Source organism: Hyperolius riggenbachi, chromosome 1, assembly GCF_040937935.1.
Source record: "Hyperolius riggenbachi isolate aHypRig1 chromosome 1, aHypRig1.pri, whole genome shotgun sequence".
Lineage (NCBI taxonomy): Eukaryota > Metazoa > Chordata > Amphibia > Anura > Hyperoliidae > Hyperolius > Hyperolius riggenbachi.
In genome coordinates, this window is record NC_090646.1 from 546,321,533 (window position 1) to 546,345,198 (window position 23,666).

Consider the following 23,666-nt stretch of genomic DNA (forward strand, 5'->3'; position numbering starts at 1 on the left):
TTTTTGGGGTTTGTTCTTACCAGTTGTGCATGCATTCAGATCTACTACTTAGCAGTGTATTGACCACCTCACATCCGCTGCATTGCATCTTAAAGTATTGAATAAGAAGAAGCAGGTCAGAGCAACAAATTAAATAATGTAGGACTTTCAAAACACAAGATAGCGATGAGGGATAACGCACACATTTTTACACAATCACTTGATTTATTTGTATAATGTCTAATCCTGCGTGTTACCATCCAGGGCAATTAAAGTGGACCTAAACCCCGGACTGCCTCTCTGCTTTAACCACTTGAGGAACACAGTGGTAAACCCTCCTAAAGACCAGGCTATTTTTTTTTCAAAATTGGCCACTGCAGCTTTAACGCCAGGCTGCAGGGCCACATAACTCAGCACAAAAGTGATTTCCCCCCCCCTTTTTGCTCCCCACCAACAGAGCACTCTGTTGGTGGGGTCACACTGCCCCCCAGATGTTTATTTATTTGTGTTTGTTTGTCTTTTTTTTAAATACATTTCATTGATTTTTATTATGTATTTGTTCCCCCCTCCCTCCCTCCCCCCGCCAGTTAATCAGCATGATCAGCTGTCATAGGCCTCAGCCTATGACAGCCGATCACCTTCAGGTCTCCCAGGGGGACAGCCGTGTCTCCCAGGGGGATCGCCGCTCGGAGACTGAAGGCGGGGAGGAGCTCTGCCCCCCGAGCAGGAGATGCGCGCGCAGCCTGCGTGCGATCTCCTGCAAACTGCAGCCACAGGACTTAACACCAATTGCTGTTAGGCGGTCCTGAGGCTGCTTCCACGGCCATGCCCATCGGCGTTAGGTAGTCCCCAGGTAGTTAAGGGCTCATTCACACTATGTGAGTTTCAGTGAGTTTTGACGCACTGCACATAATGTGTGTTAAACATGGTACATGAAAGTCCATAGACTTTCATTTTAACATTCATACTACAACAGTGAGTTGCTGTGCAGTGCATTCCAACTCGTCGTGAGTGATTAAAACACATAGAAATGCATGGAGAGATCTCTCTTTTGGTCGATCTGCCCATAGATCACTAGATGGGCACCTTTGCAGAAAGAAAGGTGATATTGTCAGCCGGATTATGTAACTGCGCAGACTGTGTGAATCAAAAGACAGAATCCTCTACATTTGCCTGTGTTTCACCTTTAATATGCCAAAGGACTGAGGGCTGGTGCACACCGAGCGGCTTTTTCAGCGTTTCTGCAGCTGCTTGCGGCTGCGGATCTGCTTGGTCAATGTATCTCAATGGGGTGGTGCACACCAGAGCGGGAGGCATTTTGCAGAAACGAATCCCCCCGGGGTGAGGCATTTTTTGGATTTCTGATGCGTTTCTGCCTCAATGTTAAGTATAGGAAAAAACGCAAACCGCTCTGAAAAACGCCTGTTCAGAGCGGTTTTGCCGGTGTTTTTGTTACAGAAGCTGTTCAGTAACAGCTTTACTGTAAGAATATATTAAATCTACTACACCAAAACCGCTACACAAAACCGCAAAACGCTAGCTGAAACGCTACAGAAAAATAAGAAAAAGCGTTTCAAAATCTGCTAGCATTTTGTGGATCTGCTAGCGGTTTTTGGTGTGCACCAGGCCTGAATGCTGGAAAGGACTGCTGGTAAAAAAAATACATTTACATGACTTTAACAATTACATGACTTTAACTACTTAAAGACCGCCCCATGCCAATGGGCATGGTCGAGGCAGCAGCCCCAGGACCGCCTAACGCCAATTGGCGTCAAGTCCTGGGGCTGCATTTTGCAGGAGATCGCGCGCAGGCTGCGCGCACATCTCCTGCCTCGGGGGGCGGAGCTCCACACCCTCTTCAGTCTCCGAGTGGCAATCGCCGCTCGGGAGACTGTTAGACGGTGTGATCGCCGTCTATTTACATATACAGCGATGCGATCGGCAGCGCTATACTGGGGACAGCCATGTGACATGGCTGTCCCCTCCTGAGACTGTGGAGTGATCGGCTGTCATAGGCTGAAGCCTATGACAGCTGATCACCCTGATTGGCTGGTGGGGGGAGGGAGGAAGCAGGGGAATATAAATAAAAAAAAAACAGCAACAATTATTAAAAATAAATAAAAAAAAATATTTATTAAAAAAATAAAAAATAAACAACTGTGGAGCGATAAGACCCCACCAACAGAGAGCTCTGTTGGTGGGGAGAAAAGGGGGGGGGATCATTTGTGTGCTGTGTTGTGTGGCCCTGCAGCTTGGCCTTAAAGCTGCAGTGGCCAATTAACAATAAAAAGGCCTGGTCTTTAGAGGGGTTTAACACTGTGGTCCTCAAGTGGTTAAGTAGAATGGTTTAGCCAAGGACTGGAAGACCCAACTGTGCTGTAACTAGAAATGTGCATGAACTGATTCATTGCCACTTTTGGGCAATTTTTGGCTACGCAAGAAGCAGAAACTATGGAACTATGCTGACTGCTATCCATCATCACTCTTCTGAATCTAATCAGTTATGTGCAAAGATTTGGCTCAGCCCATACTAGTAGATTCACTTCTGCTGATGCAAAAATGTGTAATCAAATATCACTTCTCATATCTCTAGCACAGAGGAATGCTACAATTTTAATACAGTACTCCTATAATACCCCTATAATTTCTAAATGCATTTTTTCATGAGATACTGCATACAATATATATCATGATAATATAAACAAATAAATGGAAATTCATACAATTAAACTAAAATCCTTTACATCGCATACACATTATACGCTTTACAATGTTAGACGTACAGGCATTAATAAAATATTTACAGTCATGTAAGAATGCCATTAAATTCAGTACTTTTTACATCTCTAAGCTTGGATTGTTAAGACAAAATAGCATTGCCTATTGACGGTTAAGCATTTTATTTTTTTATACTTCAGATACTATAATATTGTATTAATGTCTACAGTGTATATGACTACAGAGGGAATTGAAAGAGGAGTGATAGCTAATATAATTTGTACAAATATCTAACCTTGATGCCTCAAACAAACTGACATGACATTCATAGCATTGATGACTCAAAACCGAACATTTTTATGTTGAAAACACCACCAATAACAAAGTACAAATGAAAAAAAGAAATCACAAACCATTTCATACAAAAATGCGTCCCTGTGATTTATCACTCCTAATTGTATGCCTTATATACAGTATAGTTTTGGGAGGGTTAGGAGGCGCCCGGTCAAGGTTTTGTTATAAATGTACACTTTATATGGCAGAGACAACAGCAACAATAAAAAGGTGTGGTCCTACCTTATAGGTGTCCCCTTGCGGGAAGTAAGACAAATGGAGGTATGTAGTAAAAGATAGTTCGTTTTTATTGGTGCACAAAGACAACGCAGGTGCAGAGACGAGCAACAAAATTGATACGTGGGATGGAAGGTCTCACTTACCAAGAAAGGTTAGATAAACTGGGTTTATTTAGTCTAGAGAAAAGACGCCTTAGAGGAGATCTAATTAACATGTATAAATACATCAGAGGGCAATATAAAAGCTTGGCGGATGAACTTTTTGTCCCTAGGCCTTCTCTAAGGACTAGAGGACATGATCTGCGCATGGAGGAAAAACGTTTTAGCCATTTATTTACGAAAGGGTTCTTTACAGTAAGAATGATTAAGATGTGGAATGCATTGCCACAGGAAGTCGTTATGGCAAACTCTATACCTGCATTTAAAGGGGGCTTAAGCCCAATCTACACGTTACGATTCTTTGTACGATTCAATTACGATTCTATTTACGATCCGATTAAATCTGACATGTCCAATCAGGATTCGATTCAATTCAATTCTATTTGCCATTGCAAAACAATGGCAAATCGAATTGAATCGAATCGAATCCCAATCGGACATGTTGGATTTAATCGGATCGTAAATAGAATCGTAATTGAATCGTATAAAGAATCGTATCGTGTAGATGGGGCTTTAGATGCTTTCCTTGCGTTGAAAGACATCCATGGCTACAATTACTAGGTAATGCCTAATGATGTTGATCCAGGGATTTTATCTGATTGCCATCTGGAGTCAGGAAGGAATTTTTCCCTTTTGGGGCTAATTGAACCATGCCTTGTAAGGGTTTTTTCGCCTTCCTCTGGATCAACAGGGATATGTGAGGGAGCAGGCTGGAGTTGTACTTTGTACTGGTTGAACTCGAGGAACGTATGTCTTTTTTCAACCAAAATAACTATGTAACTATGTAGCGCGTTTCACGGCATAAGCTGCTTCCTCAGGTCAATAGTATTGCCTATATTCCACGGGTATCTAGTATCCGGGCGCCATGCCATGCTTTGAAGATAAGTAGCTAGTATAGGGAAATCATCTAACAGGAATGGAAGAGGTTAAACACTGCCGAAGGGCTCCAAAGGAAACTTCATTTGTTCCTTTTCACTCTGCTCACTGTGTGGGGGGTAGACATTTTTTTTCCGCCCGGGAAGCTTGCATTTCCTATCAGCATCTGAATAGCAGGATCTGAAGCAGACAGGAGCTGTTTCTATTGGCTTCTGCTCCTGTCAGTCATAGCTTATCCCCTCTGCTTTTGGCTTTCACACAGATACCGCTCTCATATCAGTCTCATATTGCCAGCCCAGAGCAGCCGGTATTTTTTTGGTTTGTTACTGCATGTTCTAACTTTTATGAATTGACATTTACTGACATTGAGGGTTTGTTCCCACTAGAGGCGTTTTTGGCCAAATTTAAAGGGAACCAGGGATCAAAAAATAAAGATTTTATACATACCTGGGTCTTCCTCCAGCCCCATACGCGCTGATCGATCCCACCCCGCTATCCTCCTCTGCCCGCAGCTACGAGAACCGGCTGTGCTGTTCCGTCAGTTGGAGCCAGTATAAGCGTAGCAGAGGTGCGCTCTTTGCGTATCTCTGCAGCAGTGTATGGAGATATACGTAGAGGGCGCACTTCTCCTGCATAGCTGGCTCCGATGACGTCAGCGACGGGAGCCCATTCTCGTAGTTGCGGGCAGCGGTGGATGGCGGCGTGGGATCGATCAGCTTGTATGGGGCTGGAGGAAGTCCCAGGTATGTATAGAATCTTTTTCATTTTTTCAGCAATGGGACATCTCTGGTTCCCTTTAAGTGCAGACGTTTTTTTCTAAAATGCACTGAAAGTGACTACACCATGCTTCCCTATGGTGTAGTTTAGATTGTTGCTTTCCGGCCACGTTCCACTCAGAAAAGCGCTGCCTGAGCCATTTTTGAGGCGATTTTGCCTCAATGGAAGGTATAGGAAAAATGCAAACGCTCACAAAATCGCTTTGTGCAGTGATTGCATTAGCATTTTTAAGAATAAATACATTGTATTTATTCTATTCTGGATCAAAGAGTTCACTTCCGTTCACTGACATCAGGAAGTTAAAAACCGCAATCGCTCGGCAAAACCAAATAGAAAAGCGGTTAAAAAAAAACAGCGCGCAGGTAATCGCCGGGAATCAGAAAATAAAAACACTTTAAAAACCAGCCAATGCGGACAGACACGCAGATGCAACGCAATGTGAACAAGGCCTTACTGACATTTGTGGAGGTATTTACCGCACAAGTCGGTAATTTACCTCACTGCTCGGTAAATTCAGTTTTTCATGCAGTAACAGCCTTTATGAATTGACATGTTCCTAAGTGCTCGGTAAAGTCAGTTGTTCTCAGCATTACCGCATGCGGTAATGCTATATGAATCGAGGCCATGCTGTAGCTTTTTTTTTGCTGGCTATCACCTTGAACAAGCTGTGAGATTCAACTAAATGGTATGAAGCTTTACCCTTCATCTGCTTGCTATAAGTGACTTTTGCTTTTCTCCACATTGGGATCCATGCACTGTCTGTTGCTTGCCTGCAAGTCCAGGCAGTGGTGCTCAAATACCCCTTTTTAAAATTCGAGTTTGGTCGAATTCGAATAGTAAATTATTCGAGGTCAGTCGAATATTCGAGTCGAATAATTTTTACTATTCGATTCGACCTCGGACTTCGAGCTGACTATTCGAGTCGGTATTCGAGCTCATTATTTGAGCTGACTATTCGAATTGGCCTTAAATAGCTTCCAACACTTGTTTTGAGGGTGAATGATGCAAGAAACGTCTTTTTTTCCAAGTAACAACAGCAAGTGATTATGTGGGGATGTTCCTTTAAAAAAAAAAAGGTGGAAAGAGAAGTTGTGTCCAGAATTTTGTTCAGTACTGTATATACTTCTTCTTCTTCTTCTTCTTCTTCTTCTTCTTCTTCTTTATCTTCTATATCTTCTTCTTCTATATCTTCTTCTATATCTTCTTCTTCTTCTTCTATATTGTCTTCTTCTTTTTCTTCTTCTTCATCTTCTTCTTCATCTTCTAATCTTCATCTTCTTCTTCTTCTTCATCTTCTTCATCTTCTTCTTCTTCTTCTTCATCTTCTTCTTCTTCATCATCTTCTTCTTCTTCTTCTTCATCTTCTTCTTCATCTTCTTCTTCTTCATCTTCTTCATCTTCTTCATCTTCTTCTTCTTCATCTTCTTCATCATCTTCTTCTTCTTCTTCATCTTCTTCATCTTCTTCTTCTTCATCATCTTCTTCTTCTTCTTCTTCTTCTTCTTCTTCTCCTTCTCCTTTTTCTATATCGTCTTCTTCTTCTTCACTTATTTCTCTTTCCATTTTTTTTTTAAAGAAATGCAGCTATTTTTGAGCGTAACAAATAGCTGGTGGGCGCACGCATGTTGGAAGCGCCATTGTATGTGCTCCCTGGCAGTGGAAACACACAGACAGCAGGAGGTAAATTCAGCAGCAGGAGAAGGAGGGTGAGTGTGTGGCAGCAGGCAGTCAATGAGGCAGGCAGCGTGACATAATAGCCCTGGTACCTAGCGGTGATACCAGGGCTGTAAATAAACACAACAGGAGGTCCCAGACAGCGGTCGTGCAGCCCACATCGTATCCAATACACAACTGGGACAACACAGTTTTCAACCCGGGCACCTCAGAAAAATTAAACCTTTTTTTTTTAATGTTTTTTTGGTTTTGGTTTTACAACCAATTACACAGATATAGCTATTATTTGACGTAATAGCTGGTGGCAGAGTGGCAGCAGAAGGTAATTCTGTGTACCCTGGCAGTGGGAAACACAGACAGACAGCAGGAGCAGCAGGAGGAATGGAGGAGTAATTATGTGAGCAGCTATTGTTTGACGTAATAGCTGGTGGCATAGTGGCAGCAGAAGGTAATTCTGTGTACCCTGGCAGTGGGAAACACAGACAGACAGCAGCAGCAGCAGGAGGAGGAATGGAGGAGGAGCAGTGTGAGTGTGGCAGCAGGTAGGCAGCGTGACATAATAGCCCTGGTACCTAGCGGTGATACCAGGGCTGTAAATAAACACAACAGGAGGTCCCAGACAGCGGTCGTGCAGCCCACATCGTGTCCAATACACAACTGGGACAACACAGTTTTCAACCCGGGCACCTCAGAAAAATTAAACCTTTCTTTTTTTAATGGTTTTTTGGTTTTGGTTTTACAACCAATTACACAGATATAGCTTTTATTTGACGTAATAGCTGGTGGCAGAGTGGCAGCAGAAGGTAAATCTGTGTACCCTGGCAGTGGGAAACACAGACAGACAGCAGCAGCAGCAGGAGGAATGGAGGAGTAATTATGTGAGCAGCTATTGTTTGACGTAATAGCTGGTGGCATAGTGGCAGCAGAAGGTAATTCTGTGTACCCTGGCAGTGGGAAACACAGACAGACAGCAGCAGCAGCAGGAGGAGGAATGGAGGAGGAGCAGTGTGAGTGTGGCAGCAGGTAGGCAGCGTGACATAATAGCCCTGGTACCTAGCGGTGATACCAGGGCTGTAAATAAACACAACAGGAGGTCCCAGACAGCGGGCGTGCAGCCCACATCGTGTCCAATACACAACTGGGACAACACAGTTTTCAACCCGGGCACCTCAGAAAAATTAAACCTTTTTTTTTTTTAATGGTTTTTTTAGTTTTGGTTTTACAACCAATATAGCTATTGTTTGACGTAATAGCTGGTGGCAGAGTGGCAGCAGAAGGTAATTCTGTGTACCCTGGCAGTGGGAAACACAGACAGACAGCAGAAGGGCAGTACACAGCAGCCCACTGTAGGTGTAAAATGTGTGGCTGCAGGCGACGTAATAGTCAAAGTGAACCAGGCTGACTTAGTGAGCAGGAGCCAGGAGGTGGTAAAGGGTGGTAAGGCACATTAACGATGGTTCTAAGTTCCGGCAGCCAGTTCATGTCCCCCTCTCGCCGACAACAGGGGCCAGGAACTCGCCTTCCACCCACGCCTGGTTCATCTTGAGAAACGTCAGTCTGTCCACAGACTTGTGAGACAGACGTGAGCGTTTCTCGGTGACCACGCCACCAGCTGCACTGAAGCAGCGCTCGAACAGCACGCTGGAAGGGGGGCAGGACAGCACTTCCAGGGCGTACTGCGCCAGCTCGCTCCAGATCTCCAGGCGCTTGACCCAATACTCCATGGGATCAACAGGGGCATCGCTGTCAAGCCCGCTGTAGGACCCCATGTAGTCAGCCACCATGCGGGTCAGGCGCTGGCTGTGACCGGAGGAGGATGCTGCTGCATGCACCTCCTCTCTAGTCACTGCTGCCGGAGCCTCTACAGTCCTGTAGAGCTCGTGGCTGAGAGACAGCAGGTCTGTGGGGCGCTTGCTGCTGGATGCAGGCACCTGCTGCTGCCTCTGTGCTGGCTGCTGGACAGTGGGGGTGGAAGGCTGGGGGAAGGCTTCCTCCAAGCGCTCAACAAGGGCCTGCTGCAAGCTCCTTATTTGTTGCGCTGGGTCTCCTCCTGCAGGCGGCAGGAACTGGCTCAACTTCCCCTTGAGGCGTGGGTCCAACATCATGCTGATCCAGATGTCCTCCCTCTGCTTCATCTGGATCACCCTGGGGTCCCTGCGCAGGCACCTCAGCATGTGCGCTGCCATTGGGAAGAGGCGGGCCACGTCTGCTGGCACATCGACGGCAGTGCTGCTGTCCTCATCCTCCTCCTCTGCCTCGTCAGCCTCATCCTCTCTCCACCCCCGCACCAACTCAGCTGCACTGTGCTGCTCCCCCTCATCAGCAGCAAGGTCAGGGACCTCCACCAAGTCCTCCTCCTCCTCCCCCTCAGAGGTGGACTGTGCAGCTGCTTGCCGCTCCTGCTGGTCCAAGGCTGCCGCTCCCTGTTCCAGCAAAGCATCGAGGGCCCTGTTCAGCAGACAAACCAGGGGCACCCACTCGCAGACCATAGCATGGTCCCTGCTCACCATGTTAGTGGCCTGCAGAAAGGGAGCCAGCACTAAGCACACCTGCTGCATGTGCCTCCAGTCATCATCGGGGACGATGGACGGGATGTTGCTGGTCTTGTCCCTTCTCTGAGCGGCGGAAACAGTGGCCAGGGCAAGGTACTGGTTGACAGCGTGCTTCTGTTCAACCAGACGCTCCAACATCGCCAGGGTGGAGTTCCAGCGAGTCGGAACGTCAAGGATCAGCCGATGGCGTGGCAGCTCCAGCTCCTTTTGCACGTCTTCCAGGCTCGCACAGGCTGCATCCCCTGGTAGGTGCGCAAGAACTTTTGCACCACCAGGTTCAGCACGTGGGCAAGACAGGGGATGTGGGTCAGGTTTCCCCTGTCTATTGCGGCAACCAGATTGGCCCCATTGTCGGCCACCACCTCTCCGACTCTGAGGCCTCTGGGGGTCAGCCAAATCCTCTCCTGCTCCTGGAGTTTGGCCAACACATGGGTTGCCGTCAGCTTGGTCTTCCCAAGGCTGACCAAGTGCAGCAGCGCTTGGCAGTGGCGGGCCTTCACGCTGCTGCTGAGGCGGGGGGTTTGGCCAGGTGTGCCGGAGGATGGCAGAGGATTGGAGGAACCTGCTGCAGTTCCCCTGACCCTGCGGGGTGGCACCACCCACTGTGTTGCTGCTGCTGCTGTGCCCGCTGCTGCTCTCCCATCCTCACCCCCTTCCACCAAGCTGACCCAGTGGACAGTGAAGGACAGGTAGCGGCCTGTCCCGAAGCGGCTGCTCCAGGAGTCCATGGTGACGTGGACCCTTTCACCAACCGCGTGCTCCAGCCCTCGCTCCACATTGGCCATCACAAAGCGGTGCAGTGCAGGAATGGCCTTGCGGGAGGAAAAGTGTCTGCTGGGGAGCTGCCAGTCTGGGGCTGCGCAAGCAAGCAGCGCACGAATGTCGCTCCCCTCCTGCACGAGCGTGTACGGCAGGAGTTGGGAGCACATGGCCCGTGCCAGCAAGCCGTTCAGCTGCCGCACGCGACGGCTGCTGGGAGGCAGAGCCCTAACCACCCCCTGGAAGGACTCGCTCAAAAGGCTCTGGCGTGGCCTTTTGCTGGCACGGGAATCAGCAGACACAGCGGAGTAGGCCACTGAGGACTGGCTGCCAGAACAGGCCTCAGTGTCGGCGGGAGGAGTTGCAGAGGGGGGAGGAGCAGTGCGTTTCCGCACTCCTCCTGGTGCTGCTGGAGGAGCAGGAGGGCGGGTGGCTGCTGTTGCTGCTGCTGCTGCTGCTGAAGGCTGTGCAGTGATGGGTGTGGTGCCACTGCCAGCACCAGATGCCTTCAGCCTCTGGAACTCCTCATGCTGGTGAAAATGTTTCGCAGCAAGGTGGTTGATGAGCGAGCTGGTGCTGAACTTTAAGGGGTCTGCACCTCTGCTCAACTTCCGCTGACAGTGGTTGCAAGTGGCGTACTTGCTGTACACAGTGGGCATGGTGAAATATCGCCAGATTGGTGACAGAAACATCCCCCTACGGCATGGAAGCGCTGCTGCCTGTCTCCCTGTGGTGGTTGGGGGGGGGCTTAGGTGCGGCTGGTGGTGGTACTGGCAGATGCTGCTGCTGCTGCTGCTGCTGAGCCTGAGACACCAGCAGGCTGTGGGACCTGCCTACTGCTGCCAATGCTTGCAATGATGCGCCTCCTTGCAAGGCCCACAAGAGCATCCTCCTCCTCCTCCTCAGAGCTGCTGAGGACGACATCCCCTGGAGGTGGTGGCACCCAGTCTCTGTCTGTCACCGGGTCATCATCATCCTCCCCCTCCTGAAACATGTCCTGCTGGGATGATGGGCTGCTTGACTGTCGCCACAGTCTTGCTGTCCAATCCCTCATCCCCCAAAGTGCCCATCAGCATCTCCTCTTCAAAATCGCCAACAACAGCAGACAATACCCTGATGGTGCCTGGGGTAAAAAGACTGCTGAGTGACAGGTCGACGACTGACGGTGAACTGGCCTCCTCCCCAGGACCAGCTGGGCGGCTGCTGCGAACAGGGGTGGTGGTGGTGGTGGTGGTGAGGGTGGAGGCCTCGGATGCAGAGCTGATGGCGGGCTGCTCATCCTCCGTCATCAATTGCACCACAGTGTCTGCATGCTTTTCCTCAATGGGACGTTTCCGACCCGGCTGGAGGAAAATCGGAGCAGGTGCTACACGCTGCTGCTGCTGTGTCTCTGCAGCGTGAGTTGCAGATGCTCCTGCTGGGCGGCGCCCAAGGCGTCCACGGCCAGTGGCTATGGGAGGAATGTTAGCCACTGACGCTGCTGCTGCTGCTGCGGAACCGTGCATGGTGGCGCGGCCGCGGCCTGCCACAATGCTGCTTCCTCTCCTCCTGATTCCCTTGCTGCCCTTCCCCTTGCCCAAACCGCGCTGGCTGCCACTTCCAGACATCTTCGATGTTTTTGGGCGTATAGACAAAAGTTTTTTAAAAGGGCGGGTGAAAAGTGGGGTACTTTAATGGAGTGGGTTGGTGGGTGAGGTGACTGAGTGAGTGTCCCTAGTACAGTAAGTAAGTAGTAACAGTCAGGAAGTACAACTAGCAGTTACAATAATCAGTAGTAATCACAAGTAAATTTAGTGTGTGTACACTACAGACAGTGAGTACACGCACGCGCAAACACGCGCAGGAGCTAGCCTATGAACAGTGACTGAGTGAGTGTCCCTAGTACAGTAAGTAAGTAGTAACAGTCAGTAAGTACAACTAACTAATTACAATAATCAATCAGTTATCAGAAGGAAATAGAGTGTGTGTAGTGTGTGTACACAGACAGTGAGTGCACACACGCAGGAGCTAGTAGCCTATGAACAGTGACTGAGTGTCCTAGACTCCTAGTACAGTAAGAGTAAGTAGCAACAGTAAGTACAACTAACTAATTACAATAATCAATCAGTTATCAGAAGGAAATAGAGTGTGTGTAGTGTGTGTACACAGACAGTGAGTGCACACACGCAGGAGCTAGTAGCCTATGAACAGTGACTGAGTGTCCTAGACTCCTAGTACAGTAAGAGTAAGTAGTAACAGTAAGTACAACTAACTAATTACAATAATCAATCAGTTATCAGAAGGAAATAGAGTGTGTGTAGTGTGTGTACACAGACAGTGAGTGCACACACGCAGGAGCTAGTAGCCTATGAACAGTGACTGAGTGTCCTAGACTCCTAGTACAGTAAGAGTAAGTAGTAACAGTAAGTACAACTAACTAATTACAATAATCAATCAGTTATCAGAAGGAAATAGAGTGTGTGTAGTGTGTGTACACACTACACAGACAGTGAGTGCACACACGCAGGAGCTAGTAGCCTATGAACAGTGACTGAGTGTCCTAGACTCCTAGTACAGTAAGTAGTAACAGTAAGTACAACTAACTAATTACAATAAGCAATCAGTTATCAGAAGGAAATAGAGTGTGTGTAGTGTGTACACACTACACAGACAGTGAGTGCACACACGCAGGAGCAGCTAGTAGCCTATGAACAGTGACAGTGAGTGTCCTAGTACAGTTACAGTATATAACTACAATACTAATACAATCAGTAGTAAAGGACAGCAGAAATACTGGTATAGATGAGAGAAATAAACAGAGGACAGGAGAGAACAGCTGCTCACACAGGCAGGCCCTGAGGCCTAAAGCTGTAAGCGTGCAGCAGCTGTCTGAGTCTCTCTCTATGTAACACAAAAGCTACTAACTAAAATACAATGTCTAACTAACTAACAACAATATAGGTGTGTATAGGAGGTGTATGTGAGCAAAAACGCTAGGTAAATGACCACAATAGAGCTCTTGCTAAGCCAAAGCACAAAGGAGCAACTCTCTCTCTGTACAAGTCTCAGGCAAGCACGGAGAAACCTAACATGGCGGCCGCTATTTATAGGGTAGGGGCTGGCCAGGGTCCCCCTCTGTGATTGGCTGCCGTCAGAGGGCCTGGGAGCCCTCTGATTGGCTCTAAGGACATCAATCTGGGCTATGACGCTATTCGAGCTCAGTACCGAGCTCGAATAGCGCCGGTTTGCTCGAATAGCTCGAATAGTGAATGGGCTATTCGAGTGTACTCGAATAGCCCATTCGAATAGCTACAGCTATTCGGAGCTCGAATACCGAGCTCGAATAGCTGAAAAAGAGCTCGAATATTCGAGCTACTCGAATATTCGAGCTCTGCTGAGCACCACTGAGTCCAGGTAAGAAAATTCAAACCAGCTGCTCTAGGGTTTCCCAAATTGTTTATAAACCTTTATTAAAGAGACACTGAAGCGAAAAAAAACATATGATATAATGAATTGGTTGTGTACTATGAATAATTACTAGAAGATTAGCAGCAAAGAAAATATTCTCATATTTTTATTTTCAGGTATATAGTGTTTTTTCTAACGTTGTATCACTCTATAATATGTGCAGATTACACAACACTCAGCATTCAAAATGAGTCTTTCAGAGCAGTCTGTGAAGTAATGAACTCTCCTCTAGCAGAGGAAAAGTAAACAGTTCAATTACAGTTGAGATAATAAAAGTCAGATAACAGCCCTCTCCACGACTAAGTTAGTCGGAGAGCTTAATAGCTTTTTTGCATAGAGATAACAACTGGAGTTTCTCAACTCTTCCTCTACTGGAAACAATTAGACTGATGTATCTGATCTTAATGTTTTTTTTCTTAGCTGTACTACACATACAAATCATAATATCATCATTTTTTTCCGCTTCAGTGTCTCTTTAAGTACAATCTCCAAAATGCAAAAAAGAACCCTGATCGCTTTAAAACCACTTAAAAACAGCCTGTGGAGCGCTCCTCACTCATGACCCAGCATACTGTCACCCAAACACATCCACACTGGTACCGGTACCACACAATCCGGATTTTCTTCAGAGTGGTGGAGAGGGGTTTAGACAATTGCTGTGGTCAGTTAGATGGTAAGCCGACAATATAATGCTGTTAGTCCCAGTCCATGCGCAGACATATACAGCCAAAGCAAGCCTTGTAAGCACAGTTGGCAGCACTGCTAAACAAGTGTCTCACCAGTCCCTGGGCGCCCAGTGCTATTCCTCCAGCTCTTGGTCACGGCTGAGTCTCCAGACTGCTGTTTCCTCTCGCAGCACTCAACCGCACTGCATCAGACAGCGGGGAGCGGCGATTCAGCGTCCACTCGGTCCTCCCAGCACTTGTCAGCTTGGGGTGAGGAGTTCACTACACAGGACGGGACGTGACCCCGCCCATCGACGCGTTGCGCCCGCCCACTGCGAGCTTCGTCAGGATCAGGCCTGCAAGTCCACCCAAAGTCTGTTTGCATTCATGCCTATCTGCCAGATTGCATCAGACTTAACTTGTCTATCCATGTGTATGCTTTTTGTTGCTATCTTGCAAGGAACACATCAGCATCAACAGTACTGGTCCTTTCCCTGTGTGTTTGCTGTTCAATGGATGTGGTCAGGGGCGTAACTACAACTCTTGCCCCCCCCCCCCCTCAGCAAAACTTTGATGTGACCCCCCAAAGTCACATTCTTTGCATTTCCTACTCTTGGTGACCCACGCAGGCTGGGGGCTTATCTTGCAAGAGTTATAAAACAAGTGTGGACATCATCATTTTCACACCCATAAGAAGTGCAGCCACAAAAACACCTGATATGAAGGAAGGACCCCCTATATTGGAGGAAGGGAAGGTTAATAGTTAGGCCCCTGACAGTTCTGGGCCCCCCTGCAGTTGCAGCGGTTGCTCCCCTGTTGTTATGGCCCTGGATGTAGCGTGCAAGAGCTTACACATGTATGTTATTTCTGTTGTTTTTAAAGTACACTGTATGTACTGTATTATTGTTGTAAACTTAAAACGTTGAATGTTGGCAACCTTTCTTTTCCGGAATTTGGAACATAAGACATCTCTCTGATAATCCCATTACAGTATTGATAATGATTTTGCTAATACACAGCATCCATGCCAAATGCATCGGTGCCAAAGTCATACGTACCATAAGGTAGGTGGGCAAGTGCAGAGCTTCGGACCTTTAGCTCAGTGGATATGAAGGAAGGCAAGAGTGAGGGAATCACCGGCATACCTACCACTAAGCAATAAACATGTTGCCATTTAAAACAGATGATTTTCATGTGTTTTATATAGACCGTGTTCTTGTTCCAATTTCTTTTCAAGTGTCTGCCAAATGAGGTTGTGGCTGTGGTCCTAAAAGCAGCTGCTCTGCGTAGCGTGCAGGAGCCTGGACATCTCACAGACAACACAGTAACATGTGTCAGACATTCTCTCTTAGCTGTGTTATTCTCCCAGTCCTATCACTCACCACAAAACTCTGCAGAGTGCAATAAAAGGACCAGACTTATTGACATATCATAGTAGCAGGTTGTGTATCAATTATATCCAGCTGCTTCAGGTCAGACTATATAATGAAAAACGTACTTCAAAGAAAATAAATAAATAAGGTAACCTCTTTTGAACAGAAGCTTAAAAACACTGCAAGTAATGACTACCATGGTTAAAAATCTCATCTCAAATTCAAACCGGCAAGAAGAAGCTTGGGATATGGAGTGAACTGTGAACTTGACCTTTTCTTCTAAACAAGACAGATAGGCTTTTACATGGCTTCAGAGACTTGATACCAGGGCAGTTTCTAGGCTAAATTTCACCCAGTTCGAGAGTCAAAAAATTTGCCCCCCAAATCAAAGCTGCTAAGTGAAATCATGTCAAAAGGTTTCTTGAAACCAACTCACTATTTTTATTTTATTTTTATTTTTTTTACTCTGAGTCTGACCACCTGCCCAGAGAAAAAAAGAGCGCCCCCTCCGCCCCCTAGCCAGGGAGTCACAGTATGGTGGTCTGACCACCTGCCCAGGGAAAAAAAGAGTGACCCTCTCCCCCCCTAGCCAGGGAGTCACAGTCAGACCATGGTGGTTTGACCGTCAGACCACCATGGTCTGACTTTGACTCCCTGGCTGTGGGTGGTAGGGGGGTGCTCTTTTTGCCCTGGGCTGGTGGTCAAAGCCCACCATGGTCTGACTGTGACTCCCTGGCTCAGGATGGGGGGGTACTCTTTTTGCCCTGGGCTGGTTGGTGGTCAGACTCTGACCACCAGCCCAGGGCAAAAAGAGTGCCCCCCTACCCCCAGCCAGGAAGTCATACTGTTAGACCATCACCATGGTGGGTTCTGACCACCAGCCCAGGGCAAAAAGAGCGCCCCCCTCCCCCAGCAGCCACGTCAGAAAGAGAGAGGAAGTGCAGTACATAGACTGCCTGCCTTACTGCCTACTTACCATGAGGTCCATCTCATGGCAGGTGGAACTGGAAGAAGGTGCCGGGCCAGGATCGGTGGGGGTCCGGGCGGGGGACCATGGAGGTGCTAGCGGGCAGCGGTAGCAAGGGCAAGGGCCAAGGCACACACTAGCAGCAGTGGCAGCGAGGAGCCCGAGTCCAACTGGCCAAAAAGACTCCACCTTCTGGGGCTGAGCTCCGCCGCACACTGCTGCTGCACACAAGGGTGAGCCTGGGGTGCCTGGCACCTGGGTGCAAGATTTTCTCTGGCGCCTATGGGAGTGGTTAAATTAACCACGCCCAACCACATAACCACACCCATGTCCTGCCTAATCACACCCACACCTTTCACCTCTTTACGCATGCATGTGATACCCCATTCCTACCCCTCTTCCATGGGCTTGCTCCTGGCTGGCTTTGGCTGCCTGCCAGTCTGCTAGTCTCTGGACTGACTCAGGTTGAGAGGCTCTGCGAGTGCGACGCAGTCACACACTGCGTATTTATGGCTGCCTGTGGCCACCCTACTCTCGCTCGCTGTCGTCGGCTCCTCCCCCGCCAAGCCCAAGCATGAGGTGGGCTGCCTGTATCTTTCCCATTGCGCCGCGCAGCCTGCCAGTGTTGTCAACCTTTCACGTAATTTTTACTGACAAATACCTAAAAATTTACTGACAAAAGATTATTTTTACTGACAAAATTTCCCCACTAAATGCACATAAGAGACAGCGTTTCACCAGTAAATGCACGTAATGACAGACCGCTTTTCACCAGTAAATGCACATAATAAGAGACTGCTTTTCACCAGTAAATGCACATAATAAGAGACCGCTTTTCACCAGTAAATGCACATAATAAGAGACCGCTTTTCACCAGTAAATGCACATAATAAGAGACCGCTTTTCACCAGTAAATGCACATAATAAGAGACAGCTTTTCACCAGTAAATGCACATAATAAGAGAACGCTTTTCACCAGTAAATGCACATAATAAGAGACCGCTTTTCACCAGTAAATGCACATAGTAAGAGACGCTTTTCACCAGTAAATGCACATAATAAGAGACCGCTTTTCACCAGTAAATGCACATAATAAGAGACAGCTTTTCACCAGTAAATGCACATAATAAGAGAACGCTTTTCACCAGTAAATGCACATAATAAGAGACAGATTTTCACCAGTAAATGCACATAATGACAAACAGCCAGTGTCCCCAGTACATGTAGCCAGCCTGGACCCCCTTTAGGCAGTGAGTGACAGGGAGCCCCTTTAGGCAGTGAGTAACAGGGAGCCCCTTTAGGCAGTGAGTGACAGGGAGCCCCTTTAGGCAGTGAGTGAAAGGGAGCCCCTTTAAGCAGTGACAGGGAGCCCCATTAGGCAGTGAGTGACAGGGAGCCCCTTTAGGAAGTGAGTGACAGGGAGCCCGTTTGAGCAGTGAGTGACAGGGAGCCCCTTTAGGCAGTGAGTGACAGGGAGTCCCTTTAGGAAGTGAGTGACAGGGAGCCCCTTTAGGAAGTGAGTGACAGGGAGCCCCTTTAGGAAGTGAGTGACAGGGAGCCCCTTTAGTAAGTGAGTGACAGGGAGTCCGTTTGAGCAGTGAGTGACAGGGAGCCCCTTTAGGCAGTGAGTGACAGGGAGCCCCTTTAGGAAGTGAGTGACAGGGAGCCCCTTTAGGAAGTGAGTGACAGGGAGCCCCTTTAGGAAGTGAGTGACAGGGAGCCCCTTTAGGAAGTGAGTGAAAGGGAGACCCTTTAGGAAGTGAGTGACAGGGAGACCCTTTAGGCAGTGAGTGACAGGGAGCCCCTTTAGGAAGTGAGTGACAGGGAGCCCCTTTAGGCAGTGAGTGACAGGGAGCCCCTTTAGGAAGTGAGTGACAGGGAGCCCCTTTAGGCAGTGAGTGACAGGGAGCCCCTTTAGGCAGTGAGTGACAGGGAGCCCCTTTAGGCAGTGAGTGACAGGGAGACCCTTTAGGCAGTGAGTGACAGGGAGACCCTTTAGGCAGTGAGTGACAGAGAGTCCCTTTAGGAAGTGAGTGACAGGGAGCCCGTTTGAGCAGTGAGTGACAGGTACCCCCTTTAGGAAGTGAGTGACAGGGAGCCCCTTTAGGCAGTGAGTGACAGGGAGCCCGTTTGAGCAGTGAGTGACAGGGAGCCCCTTTAGGCAGTGAGTGACAGGGAGTCCCTTTAGGCAGTGAGTGACAGGGAGCCCCTTTAGGCAGTGAGTGACAGGGAGTCCCTTTAGGCAGTGAGTGACAGGGAGCCCCTTTAGGCAGTTAGTGACAGGGAGTCCCTTTAGGAAGTGAGTGACAGGGAGCCCGTTTTAGCAGTGAGTGACAGAGAGTCCCTTTAGGAAGTGAGTGACAGGGAGACCCTTTAGGAAGTGAGTGACAGGGAGCCCCCCAGCCACCGCCGCCGCTCCCCTCTCACCTTGCAGACCTCAGGATCAGCGGCGACCTAACCAGTGAGTACGAGCGGTGTCACTTCCGCATATCAGTGCGGGCGCTGGGTCCTAGCGCCCGCACGATTGGTCGCCGCCTGATCGAGGTATGAGTGAGGCAAGGAGGGCAAGGGGGGAGCAGCGGCGGCGGCCACAGGGACGGCCTGGCGCCCCCCAATTTGTCACTCTCATTGGCGCCTCGTTCAGCAGAACTGGCTGAACGGGGCAAGAAACGGCCCTGCTTGATACTACTGAAGCATTCAGAAATAGCACACAGAAATGGAAAACTTTCTTACATTCTCACTGTCTTCAGGATTAAAATGGAATCATAAATTGATCTAGCATCTCCAGCTGATTTTTGGTGCCTTGAAATTTGGATTTACTGTTGTACTGTTGTACTTGGACATGAATCTCCCTGATGCCCTGTCTAAACAAAAAGGCAGCATGTATTATGTATTAGTCTTGGTGCCCACTTTGCTGGAGTGGTACCACATGTGACCTGTAAGCTTGCAAGGTAATGCTTCAAGGATGCACTGTGGTTTGGTTCTGCTGCCACTCTGGACTGTATGCATGCTATTCATCCACCAGAAAACGTGTAAAGGCATATTATGGTATAATTTGCTGCTGAGGTCCACTGCAGTCTTTTGCAGTAAAATGCAAGACAACAGAGCCCCTGTGGCTATTTTAAATGCTCAGTCTATGCCGGCGCCCTTTTCGTCCACCCTCGTCCCGCACCCTTTTTTCCTGCTAGCATTTAACTACCCTTAACCTTAATCCTGAGAGAAATCTAAGAGCAATCTTGGATGGCATATTTAGTGAATTATATTGGTAAGGAGATTCCCTAAGTGTTGGTAGCTGGGAGTTTGCTGAAGTTTATCAGTGAGTGAGTAATGAAGCAGATATGTCCTCATCATGGGATTCTCTAATCTGAACAAAAGACTGACAGATGAAGACTTATGAAAGACCTGGTGGATTACAATGATTGGTACACTCAATATGACTAGAATTATGGAATGTAACGTAAATAAAAAATTAATGTGTCTAATGTCATTCTCTCTTTGGGCTTGATTCACAAAAGGGCGCTAACACAGGTAACACGCCTAAAACCTTTGGACATGCAAACTAGGGTGCTAAATAGTTTGCACGTCCAAAGCTGATTGACGTTGGTGCGCCCGAAACTTCACACCAGTGCGCATGAAACGTCGCTCCGTTGGCGTGTAAAATAGCTTTTCAGGCTATTTTGCGCGCGAACGGTGCAACGTTTTGTGTGCACCAGTGTGACGTTTAGCGTGCACCGCGCATCGCTAACCTTTGTGCGCACAAACGCTTGCACGCATATTAACGCGTGAAGCAGCCGTTTTCGCGTCCTAAGTGCCTTTTCACTGGCGTGCTAACACTTAGCACCCTTTAGTGAATCAAGGCCTTTATATATTTCGTAAAAGGTATCTCTGTGTTTATTATTTCTAACTTTTTTTGGTCATGGTTAAGGGAAATGAACATATTCCTCAGCAGAGCGTATATCTGCTGCCCCTTTAATAAAGAGGGCTTTCAGATTCCACAATAAATATCCTCACCAAGTATTATCCACATCTGCTCATTGGGGCACACAGAGATGGAAAAGACAGCCTTGTCCAAAATAACAGGGACAAAGGTGAATAGCGAGTGTGGAGGCTTTGATGCCCCACTTTGCTAGGTAGCAACCTAGTATCGTAAGGCATGCTTCCTGGTATGGTACAGGAAAGAAGGACTATTTCCCTTTCCTGGACACTCAGGCTGCACTGTCTTTTTAAAGGGGCACTATGGCTAATTTCTTCCTTTTAAGTGCCATTAACATAAGTATTAGTATGTGGAACATTGTTGATGACATTTATTTTGGCTGATCAAAAGTTTTCTTTACACTGCCACTAGCCATTTAATTCTAAGGAGGCACATCGGAAGATTTACCTTCCTGAAGCCGAATCAGCATAATCCATTGTCATGTAGGAGGCATCTGTAACTGTGGTCTGTGTTGCTAATATTCCCTGACCCCCCTTCCCCCCCCCCCCCCCGCTCGGTCCGCTCAGCGAGTATCAATCCAACTGTAACTGCACGATCATGCCGTTACTGAGATCTGTGTAGGCTGCAGCTGCTGTATGGCTCTATAGCTTCACGCTGCCCGCTGAGGACCCCTGGCACAGTGACAGACACCTATTGTTGTCTGTTGCTGTGGTAACCAGCACGCAACGGACAACAATAAGTGTCCGTCACTTTTACCAGGGGTCCTCAGCGGGCAGCGTGAAGCTATAGAGCCATACAGCAGCTGCAGCCTACACAGATCTCAGTAACAGCACGATCATGCAGTTACAGTTATATTGAACCTCACTGAGCGGACCAGGGTGGGGGGGGGGAGTATTAGCAACACAGACCACAGTTACAGGTGCCTCCTACATGACAATGGATTATGCTAATTTGGCGTCAGGAAGGTAAATCTTCCGACATGCCTCCTTTGCAATAAATGGCTAGTGGCAGTGTAAAAAAAAAACCTTTTGATCAGCCAAAATAAATGTCATTAACAATGCTCCACATTCTAATACTTATCTTAAAGGCACTTAAAAGGAAGAAATTAGCCATAGTGCCCCTTTAAGGGTCAACGTGGCATATAAGGGGAAACCCCACACTATTTTATCCCCAAAGGTTTTAAGAATGTGTACTGTTACCTTAAATTATAAAACCTCCACCAACTGATCAGGTAACAAAACCTATTGTAGTATAAAGCATATACTAATGAGCTGTATTATGCCCGCCCCCAACACACACACACTGCACTGCTGTATTTATTGGCATACTTTTTCAACAAAACCTTAGTTTCCGCTTACATAAAAAATAGCCATGTTTAATTTATTTTCACTAAAGCCTTGTTCACATCATAAATTGCAATCACTGACGCCAGCGTTGTGCAATTTTGTGTGCAATTTTTTTAGCGCCTCCTGGTGCTTACCTGCGCATTCATTTTTTTGTGTGCAGTTTGCAGAGCGATTTGTTTTTTCATTTCCTGAAGTCAGTCAGGAAGTGAACTCTTTGACCCAGAAAAGAATAAATACAATGGGCTTGATTCACAAAAGAGTGCTAACTGTTAGCACGGCCGTTTTCGCGTGAATTTTTGTGTTTTCGCGAGCAATTAAAGCGTTTTGCGCGATAATGCGAATTTTTGCGCACTCTTTTGTGAATCAAGCCCAATGTATTTGTTCTTAAACGCTTTCTGGAAATCACTCTGCGATTTCCCTATACCTTCCATTACAGGCAAATTGCCCTGAAACTGGTACAAGCAGCTCTTTGGTGAGAGGATCGTAAGCAAACCACTTATATGTGAACACTCTCATAGGGAATCATTGCACAAGCACTTTTAGGGCGATTTCTGAAATCACCTGCGTTCAAAAAACACTGGCAAACGCCGTTAGAGTGAACAAGCCCTTAAAGAGGAGCTGTCAGCCATACTATGCCAGATAAAAAAACGGCATATATAAGTAGATAAATACTAACTCTACTTACATAACATGTGTATTGCATGGTCCAAGTGTTGATTTCAGTGAACTTTATAAAATAAAAAAAGGTAAATGGAGATAATTTTGTTCACTGGCAGGGGCCATCTTTACTCTCTCCAGCTGAAGCCAATGGTGAGGCCATTTCCTCCCATACTCCCCCCTCCTCCCCACACCAATAGCAAGCATTAATTGTAAATGCAGGGAATCCCTAAGGAAATGGTAGCAGGGGCGGGGGTCAACGTGGATGCGATGCGGTGGAGGCAGCCACTGCTCACATGAATCAGCGGAGATGCCAGTTGCCTGGAGTGTGGGAAGGGGGCAGACACGGACAGTCATGGGAGGCAGCCAATGAGAGGAAAAGGAGTGAGAGTGACACAGGCTGCAGCCAATCAGGCTGAACTAGCTGTGTCTGTGCATAAACTCCCCCCACCCCAGCCTGCACTGCAACTTCTCTTTTGCGGCTCATTACTGGCTGCATACTAAGGAGCTGGGGACATGAGGATTAATCTCTGCAATAAAAAAGTAAGATTGATTTTAAAGTTATGCATTGCCTTTTTAGCATTACTTTTATATGATCAACTGATAGAAATAGAGAATTGATTTTGTTTTTCATGCCTAACAGTTACTCTTTAAGGTGCATTCTTAAAGGTGCCTCTGGGGCTTTGCAATGACCTCAGATAGAATGACTAAACAATCATTGAATTACAGATCAAAATTTTATAACTTTACAAAAATATGTCATAACTGAATTGACCGAATTCAAGAAAAATTGTCTTGTCTCTATGAAGATGTTATCTTTATCAATGTTCAGTAAAATAAGGATTATGAAGCTTCCCAGTCAAACTGGAAGGTGGAGCGGAAAACAAACGGCACATTTTCATTAGTGATATACAGTATAATATTGTCTGATAAAACAGTTTTACTTCTAATCTCCCAAAACTAATTAAAATTTACATATTAAATATACATTCCTTTAACCACTTGCCGACCGCACGCTTATACCGTGCGTCGGCAAAGTGGCAGCTGCAGGACCAGCAACGCAGTACTGCGTCGCCAGCTGCAGGCTGATTAATCAGGAAGCAGCCGCTCGCGCGAGCGGCTGCTTCCTGTCAAATCACGGCGGGGGGCTCCGTGAATAGCCTGCGGGCCGCCGATGGCGGCTCGCAGGCTAAATGTAAACACAAGCGGAA